Genomic DNA, 10,507 nt, shown 5'->3' on the forward strand with positions numbered 1-10,507 from the left:
CTAAGGAGGAGAAAGAGAACGCTGGATAAAGAGGAGGAAAAAGTTTTAGTAGAGGAAGAAGTTCTTGCTAAGGAGGAGAAATTTGAAGAAGAAGCTCTTGTTGCAATGGGTGAACCAGAAGCAAATACAAAGGCTTAGATGGACTACTCTCAGCCGAAAATCATTGATATTCAGTTTAGCATTGTTAGACCATCCATCATGGCTAACACTTTTGAAATCAAGGCTAGCATGATTCGGATGGTGCAGAACTCAGTTCAGTTTGGGGGTTCTCTAACGGAAGATCGCAACATGCATATCAGAGATTTCATCGAGATCTCCGACACTTTCAAAATTAATGTCTCTGAAGATACTATTAAGTTAAGGCTATTCCCATTCTCTATGAGAGATAAAGCTAAGTGTTGGATATATTCTCTACCAACATGCTCAATCACCAAGTGGGAAGATCTTGCTCAGAAGTTTCTCACTAAATTCTTCCCTATGGCGAAGACAACTGCAATCAGGAATGCTTTTACTCAATTTGCGCAGTCAATCAGGAGAATCTTTCTGTGAAGCTTGGGATCATCATAAGGAGATGCTTAGGAAGTGTCCTCATCATGGGATGCCTGACTGGATAATTATTCACTGCTTTTATAATGGATTGGGTGCAACTTATGGACCCATGCTTGATGTAGCATCAGGTAGAGCCTTGTGCGCTAAGAGCTAAGATGAAGATTATGATTTGATTAAACTGATGGCTACTAATGAATATCAGAATCCTTCTCAGAGACTAACTCAAGGCAAAATAGCAGGAATTCTCGAGGTAGATGCTGCTACTTCTATAGCTGCTCAGCTTATAGCTTTGACGATGAAGGTGGATTCTTTGGCTAATTATGGAGTTAATCAGATCACTAGTGTCTTTGAGCTTTATACTGGTGCGCATGAGACAGTGCAGTGTGCTATTTCTAGCGAATCAGCTCACTTCGCGAGCAACTTTTAGAGGTCACAGCAACCAGTCCTAGCCACCTATCATCCCAACAACTGCAATCATCATAACTTCAGCTGGAACAACACTAAGAATGCGGTACAGCATCCTTATCAGCTGTATGCCGCAAAGCAATACTACCCTCTTGGTTATCAACAACCGCAATACGCACCAAGACAACAACTCTAACTGCAACAATCTAATGAAAAATCTGAATTAGAGGAGTTTAGGCTAATGTGTAAGAGCCAAGCGGTTTCTATCAAGACTTTTGAAAATCAAATTGGGCAGATTGCCAATGCCTTGCTGAATCGATAACCTGGTACACTCCCTAGTGACACGAAAGTGATAGGAAAGAATCTGAAGGTTGTAAGCCAAGAAAAAGCTCAAGTTCAAGAATCTGAAGATATGGCTGAAGAAGAAGTGCAGAAGGAAGCAGAAGTTGAACCAAGGAAGCAAAATATGGAACACACTCCTCCCGAGGGTAATACATGGGAGAAACAGATCTATCCTCCACCACCTTTTCCTAAGAATCTACAGAAGCAAAAGTTGGATAAGCAGTTTACAAAGTTTCTTGAGGTGTTCAAGAAACTTCATATCAATATACCTTTCCCTGAAGCTCTTGAATAGATGCCTAGCTATGTCAAGTTTATGAAAGATATTCTCTTTCGAAAAGTGAAGCTCAATGAAATAGAGACCGTTGCTCTCACGGAGGAATGCATTGCTGTGATGGAACAAAAGTTGCCTCCGAAGCTTAAAGATCCTAGAAGCCTCGCTATTTCTTGCACCATTGGAAAAGGGTCATTCGACAACTGCTTATGTGACTTGGGAGCTAGCATTAATTTGATGCCTTTGTCTATCTTCAAGAAGTTGGACTTACCTGATCCAAAGCCTACGTATATGACCTTACAGTTGGCCGAACGTTCTACGAGGCATTGTGGAGGATGTCTTGGTCAAGATGGACGAACTCATCTTTCCTGTATATTTTGTAATTCTTGATTTCGAGGAGGATAAGAAGATTCCCATAATCTTGGGAAGACCATTCTTGGCTACGGGCCGAACCTTGATTGATGTGCAGAAGGGTGAGCTCACTATGTGAGTACTGGATCATGATGTGACTTTTAATGTGTTTAATGTCATGAAATTCCCCACTGATAATAAGGAGTGCATAAAAGTGGAGTTGGTCAATTATGTGGTTATTTCAGAACTTGATCAAATGTTAAGGTCTAATGCCTTAGAGAAAGCCTTGTTGGGAAATTCAGATAATGAAGATGACAAAGGTGATGACAGTTGCAATATTTGAATGCTTCTCACTGGAAGCGAATGATGGATATGCCATTTGAATCACTTATATTGGAAGAGCTGAAAAATTCTCCAAAGTGCCTCAAGTCATCTATTGATTAATCTCCTACACTCGGGTTTAAACCATTGCCTGAACACTTGAGGTATGCATTTTTAGGTGATGCATCTACTTTACATGTTATTATTGCATCTGACCTTTCAGGTAGTGATGAGGATAAGTTCTTGAGGATTCTGAGAGAGTTCAAATCGGTAATTCGATGTACTATATCAGATATCAAGGGAATCATCCCTTCTTATTGCATGCATAAAGTTCTGCTAGAGGAAGGTAGCAAGCCAACTGTTGAGCAACAAAGAAAGCTTAATCCGATCATGAAAGAAGTTATGAAGAAGGAAATTCTCAAGTGGCTAGATGTAGGGATCATCTATCATATTTCTGACAATTCTTGGGTGAGTCCAGTTAAATGTGTGTCGAAGAAAGGAGGCGTCAAAGTTATTGTTAATGAGAAGAATGAGCTCATTCCTACTCGAACAGTCATAGGGTGGAGAGTTTACATGGATTACAGGAAGCTGAATAAAGCTACGAGGAAGGATCACTTCCCTGTTTCGTTTATTCATCAGATGTTTGACAAGTTGGCTAGGCATGAGTACTATTGTCTTCTGGATGGCTATTCAGGTTATAATCAAATTTGTATCACTCAAGAGGATCAAGAAAAGACTACCTTTACTTGTCCATGTGGTACTTTTGCTTTAAGAAGATTTTCTTTGGGTTGTGTGGTGCACCTGCCATATTTCAGAGATGCATAATGGCTATCTTCTATGACATGATTGGTGAGAATGTGGAGGTATTTAAGGACGATTCCTCTAGGTTCTGTGATTCTTTGACGAGTGCTTGCAAAATCTTGGCACCATTCTTAAAAGGTGTGTTGAGACCAATCTGGTTCTCAACCGGGAGAAATGTCACTTTATGGTGTAACAGGGCATCTCTTAGGCACAAGGTCTAGTATAGGTCTTGTGGTGGATAAAGTCAAGGTGAGGGTCATTGAAAACCTTCCTCTACCAATTTCAGTTAAGGGAGTCCGCAACTTTCTTGGCCGTGCGAGTTTCTATCGGCGTTTCATCAAGGACTTCTCTAAAATCTCTAAACCCTTGTACAATTTAGAGAAAGATGTCCCTTTTAAGTTTGATGACGAGTGCCTAGCTGCTTTTGAGAGCTTAAAAAAAGTTTGATCACGACACTTGTCATTGCACCTCTAAAACAAGATTTGTGTTGATGCATAATTGATCACGAGCGTGCTCTTTAATACTCGAGTTATTAAGTTCATAGGGGACTTTTGCCTAGTGACCTAAGGCTTTTATAGTCTTGGATCCACTAACCTAACGCTCGCTACATGGGTATTATTGCATAAGTCTTTTGTGGACCTCATTCATTATACAATCAAATAAGCATATTTGTGATTGTTTAGGTGTTGTGAATAAAAGCATGAATCCATGTAATAACTCTGATATAAGAATTGAAGTATTGTGAGTCATTTTGAATTTAGCGTTTATTCTATTTATAACCATGTGATTGCCTTGATGAGTAGTGAGTCATGATTATTGATCTAGTTGTGATAGTATATATTTTAAGCATTTGCAAACACGCACGTTTCTGGCTTGTAAGTTGATTTGTGGGATTTGAATTGATCTTTGTGTGAATAACTGCATTTGTTGAGATGTTGCTCATTGGTTGGTTTAGTTAATCTGAGGGGATCATTGCATTCATGTAGTTGCATTCATGCATTTTTATTTCTTGTTATTTGAGTCTGTTTATGCTTGAGGATAAGCATCGGTTCAAGTTTGGGGGTGTGTTAAGTGGCATTTATGTCCACTTAGAATGCTCTATAAGGCTTGAATTGGTGTTTTGTACTCAAGTTGTTTGTGTTTTGATGCGTTTTTGTAGTGTTTTGCATTTAAGGCATAAATAAGGGATCATGGAGATTTAACATTTCTTTGGTGCTAAATGGTGTTAGGAAGGTGTCCTGGGAGTTTGCTCCTATAATGTCATCAAGGATCAGCAAAAAAAGAAAGCAAATTAGTTTTTCTAGAATGCCAACGTGCTCTCGCTGTGCTAGCGTACGACCGTGCCAGAGAAGCAGAAGGACAGCGCGCCGCGCTGATGAAGCGCGCGCCCGCGCCGAGTCGAAAGCTCAGAATCCTGTTTAAGTACAAGAGTGATTTTCTGGACTTCTCTTCTGATTGGGCTGCTATATATAGACAACTTAAAGATGTTTTTCGTAACAAAGCTTAAGGAGAAGACAACTAGAAGACCTCGGAGCATAAATACCACCAAGGCGAAGAGGATCTAGTTTATTCTTGTGATTTTTTATTTTAAGTTCTAATCTTGGATGCTAGTTTTCTTATTTTGTTGAACCTATACTCTTGTTTAACGTACTTGATTATTATTCAGTTTATTAAAGACTTAGTTTATTATACCATTCTTTTATTGGAACCCACGGTGATGATGAGTTCGGTTATGGGCTAATCGTTATTATGGGGTTCTCGCGGATTTACTATAGATTTCAATAGTTAATATATTTGATACCTTAGTGTACGAAAAATATATGATCCTAGTATTGGTTGTGCTTATTCGTCTTATGAGCGTCACGATAGATAGCGTGTTAATCTCTATTTAAGTGAAAGTGAATATAGGGGTTTAGAATATACCATGCTAGCATAGGTTCGTATTTGATAAGCATGATTCATAGGTAATTTTAACAATCTTACTTGCCTATGTAATCACGATTGATAACTTGTTCATTAAACCGTTATGTTGTCAAATTCTATAAACATGTTAATTGGTGTCTATTCAGCTTCTATCTCTTTTATGAATGTCTGGTAGTAGGGTATTTGTACAAGGAAAGTTGGTGCTTACTAGTTTTGTGTTTTCTGATTAGAATCATCACCATTGCATGCTAAGGATAAGAACAAAAAGGCTACTGAATGAAGTAGTAATGAAGTTAGAATCCCATATTTGTGTTATATAAGTAAATCACCCTTTTAATCTCTTAGTTAATTGCATGTTAGTTAATAATCTTAGTTATAAACAATCTCAACTTGTTATCACCTTAGTATTGAATAATAACCATGCTATCGTTGCATAAGTACATTAATTGAAATTAACCTAAATCAGTCTCTATGGGAACGAACTAGAATTAATTCAATATTACTTGCGATCGTGTATACTTGCGTGAATATTAGCGCCTATTTTCATCCTTACAGCTGTGTAGAGAATTTGAGATATGAATAAGTCATTTTACTGAATATTAAAATTATTTTATGTTCAATTATACTGAATACTTATTGTTGATTTATTGATTATAAATTTAAGTCAGAAATAGAGATTAACCGGCTAATGAAAGTATATTGTGAATGGCATGTGCTTCTGGACAAAGGCAAGTTTACTCTATCCCCTTATTCATGCTTATTAAATTTTAAAAATCATTTCATTTTATGTTTATTTATCTTGAGAATATATTTTCCTTCTAAATCCTGAAAAATATGGACGTGTTATCCCCTTTGTACATAGAATATTCATTTGGGTAATTTATCTCTTTGAATAATGATGACTTTAAATCTAGGGTGTTTATTTTTTTGAACCACCAAATTTTATTGTCATTAGTTGGATCCGTGTTTGAGATTAACCTTATGAATCATTTGATACCATTGACCTAATTGCGCATATGAAATTTCCAAAATCTTAGTATTATTTAACGTTGGAGCCATCTTAAATATTTATTTTATTATAATTTAGCAAGCAAAGGTTGTTTATCATTCAAGTAACCCAAACCTTATTTAATATCGATTATTCTCAATATTTGAGAAGATCAATATTTTAAATCGTAGTTCATTATTATTCGTAACGAACTGTATTCTTAAAAGTACAATTGGTTTATCGTTCTAGCCAGTACTATATTTCATTATTTTATTGATTTTGATGCTTGAATTTTATTATTCAAATTTTGAAAATGTTCATTCAACGGTGAATATCTTACTCAGAGAATAGTCAACATGGGAGGTGCCCATGGTTTGAAATTGTTTATCCCAAGTGCGGATATTATAAATTTTATTGTTTGGCTCAAGTGAAGCCATGGGTTCAGGTGGGACCCATTATATATGCTAGTATTGAAATGTTTGATGAATCTACAATGAGCCATGAACAGGCGAGCGCAGTATTCACGCGGAGAATGGTACTCTTCCGTGTTAATTGATCGCATCACAAAGGTACCTAGGATGGAAACGAACAGATTCACATCTTGTGATTATTTTGATCATGTGCCCTTGATGAGTTTGCTTTTTATTCGAAAAGCAACTGAATTTGAAATTTTTTCATGGAAATTTATTTCATAATATTCATTGTATTTTTGCACTTTTATCCTTTTTGTGATGTACAACTTTCACTATTTATTATTCTATTATTATTGGATATCTTGCTGAGCATGTAGATTGTCATTCTTGTTATTTTTAAAATCATATACAGTAGAATATGAAATGAAAGATTATGACGAGTAACAGAGGTAGAGGAAAGGGAAAAGTCAAACAAGATTATCCTTAGTTGAACGGTTCGACACAGAAGATGCAGTTTCGAGCTTATCTAGTATTTTAATAATTTCAAATATGCACACTTATTAGTTTGTATTAAGACATTTATGGATATGTAACAAGTGATAATTAGACTCCATCGAGACAATGGAGTGGTGTTCCCCTACTGAGATATTTAATCTCATTATATATTGCAATAATGCAGGTTTCACCATATGGTACTCTCATGACACACATTCTCAAGGTGGAGGATTTTGGGTCGTCATAAATTAAAATTTAATATTCTAATAAAATAATATATGTGTGAGTTATTTATTTTTATTTTATAATACATGAGGGTAATGTTTGTTAATTTTATTTTTTTCATTTTTTAAAAAATGTTATTATATCTTTAATCGTAATAATTTTCCTTAATTTTATATTAACTTAAATATACGTAAATATAAAATATAAAATCTTTATCATGAAAATATTTTTAATAAAATACATGTTTATTTGAATATTACTAATGAATATAGCTAACATCACTAAAAGAATTTCTTTGCCCATTCAATAAAATTATAGATAATGTTGTTTTATCTAACAAGTTTACATAATAGCCTTCAAGATTCTCTTATGTAGGTTAATTACAAAATTTTTGATAACCCCTTTTAATTGATTACTTGCATTTTTACAGGAATAGGTGATTTAAAATCTTGTTATCTCATATCCACTTGAAATATGAGCACTATATTTTTTAATATGTTAAAAAGACTTTATAACTATTGTAGTGTATTTGAAATTTTTATTTAATAATAAAGAATTGTACCATACAGTAGAACAAGAATTACATAAGCAAATATTTATGTAAATTTTAGTGTCAAGGATATGTTCTAGTAATATGCTAAATTATAAAATGTTTCCAAATTTTTTGTATTATTTTAGATTTGTTTTTTATTGTGTTAAAAAATTTACATCTTTACATGAAATAAATAATTAAAATATTGGGTATCTCCCATTTTAAAAATTTTTATTTTTCTTAACATATATATAGAACAAGTAAAAACATAAAATTTTATGTTTTAGTATCACATTAAAAATTGATATCATAGTCAATATGTACTCCTTACAAAAGTAAACAAAAAAATTATTATCTAATCAAAAAGTTAGAGACTTTTAAATGTATATGCATTAAGTTAAAAAAATAATTTTACTTCAAAAATTATAATATTTTGTTTATTTTTAAGTTGTGCACTCAAGTATTATTTTAAGTAAGGTGTAAAATATTACTTTTATTTCCTAGAAAATCAATTGTGTTTATTATTTGATCAAAATAAAAAATCACAAGCACATATTCCGCCATTTAGATATGAAATTAACCTTATAAAAAATGCTATATTTTTTTAATCAAATTTTTACATTTTTAAATTGAAAGTATCCCAATGTTATTAATGTAATAGCAAGATTATTTTAATTCATGGGCGCTTATTTTTCCCTAGCTATAGGGAAAAATGGTACATGAAAGAATTAAAGTTGTTAATTTATATGAGCAGTTTGATTTTAACCATCCAATCATTCACATTGCAATAGAATACATATCATACTTCATCACAATCGTTGATTTGTGTTAGGGTTTTATCTTGACCGTCCAATTATTTGTTAGGACTCTATATAAGACTAACATTGAGCCTCATCTTTGCATCATAAAAACCTTCTGCCTCCTCTCTGCATTATGCATCTGCCTCTCTTCCCCTCTTTGTGAAATCATAACCATAAATTCATATCAAATTCAATGCCCCTTCTTCTTTTTCTATGCGATTAAGCATATATCTTCTCATATATGTTTATTAGAAAAGTCTTCTTAACCATTTTTGATATTCATTACTCTAATTTCAATTTTTTCAATCCCCTGATTTGTAATGTTGAGGGGGTAATTTATGTGTGAAGTCTTGTTAACTCGGATCCACTCCAACAGTGTAAGAATTTAGTTCTGTTACTTTGTTGAAAACAACTTTATGTGTAGGCATCTAGTTTTGTTATACAAACTTATCTTCAATTTTGTTGTAAATAATTTTACGAAATACTAATCATATTTCTTATATTTTCTTATAATTTTGGAGTAAACAATGAAGAAAATGCTCCAAAATTAACATATGCAGCCTTTCATGCCTTTCTTCCTGGAATGAGAACAAAGATTACAAGAAAGATTAGTGACAGGAGCTTTTACAGGTTCTGGCATTGTATTACATTTGGTATTTACAATTGCTTTGTATTTAGAATTGATAAAATATTTATTAATTTAAAGAAATTATTTGTTTATCAATTATTGTACATGATTTATTTATTGATAAATAAATATTCATTATTTTATGAATAAATAGCAATTTTCAACTCTAAACCCAATATTTTACATCATATGATATCCACTTTACAATTTTCGAGGTAATATTGAAAAGGAAAATTAGGGTACTAAAATAAATCTATAATTTTATTATTGTGACAATTGAAAGCTAACTAAAAATTTAACACTTTTATATTTAACAAAACATGTTTGGTTAATTTATAACATCTCGACATTTCAAAATATTAATTCAAAATCAAACTAATAAATAGAAATTAAGATAATTCAAATTCTAAGGCCTAATCATGAAGTTTCCAAACCCAAGATATTAAAAAGTCACGGTAGAAATAAAAGTAAAGATATTGAGGCGGAGCTTGCACACTAGTACACTAGTTCAATAACAAAAGTTCAAAAAAAAATAAATAAAGATCCATCACCCTATATAGTGACCGGATTCTATAAACTCATATACTACTAAAACTGGGAGTTTCTAAAAGTCTTTTATATTTTTAATATCACAATATCAATTATCTAAATCAATAAAATTTTTTGATACAACAACATGATCCAATAAAATGAACAAATTTTTAAAAAAATGATCAACGAAAATCACGTACTTTGATTTCGGTGTTGTAACGAGAAACTCAAAATATTACTCCCTTCGTCCCTTTTAGTTGTCACTTTTTGTTGTCACATTTAACTTTGACCTGGTCAAATTGACTAAAGTTTGACCGAAGTATTAATAATTTAAAATTGAACAAAATAAAAAATTATATCACCGGAAAGTAGATTCAATCTATGTTAATATATAATTTTTAGTTTTTTCAAGTAATATAAGGGTAATGTTTAATTTACGGTAAAAAATTGGTCAATTTGACTTTTATAAAAGAAAATGTGCAACTAAAAAGGGACAGAGGGACTAACATCTTAAATATTAGCTTAGGAATATTAAACACTAAAAACACCAAATCTTATCCCATACGCTGCATACTGTCACTATTATAGTAAATAAGCATTAAAATATTATAAGTAAATAATGGTTGTCAATATAGAAGATTCGCGTAAGAGCAAGTTCTAGCGTTCATACAAACTTAAAAGCAGTAGAAGATTAGCTTTGTAAAAAAAAGTATATTCAACGTTCTATATAATTTATAAATTATTGAGCCTTTTAACTGATGAGTTATGATTTTTCTTATTTATTTAGAACATACTAATGTGAATCTAAATTTCTGACTATTCTTTATTTTTTAGGATGCAAATTAATGTGAATTGTAGGTGTAATTTGTTCATATTTTCATTCAGTCATCTTTTATGGTCAAACATCCTTTTGTGAGATTTTTAGTTGCTGA

At 32.6% G+C, this 10,507-nt stretch overlaps 1 non-coding gene across 1 annotated transcript; it reads right to left on the reverse strand.

The window, feature by feature from the left end:
* Positions 1-492: 492 nt before the first annotated feature.
* Positions 493-600, reverse strand: LOC141703468 (small nucleolar RNA R71). The gene has a single exon (XR_012567543.1). It is a non-coding gene; the product is annotated as a small nucleolar RNA R71 (small nucleolar RNA).
* Positions 601-10,507: the final 9,907 nt, after the last annotated feature.

Source organism: Apium graveolens, unplaced genomic scaffold (assembly GCF_009905375.1).
Source record: "Apium graveolens cultivar Ventura unplaced genomic scaffold, ASM990537v1 ctg6686, whole genome shotgun sequence".
NCBI lineage: Eukaryota > Viridiplantae > Streptophyta > Magnoliopsida > Apiales > Apiaceae > Apium > Apium graveolens.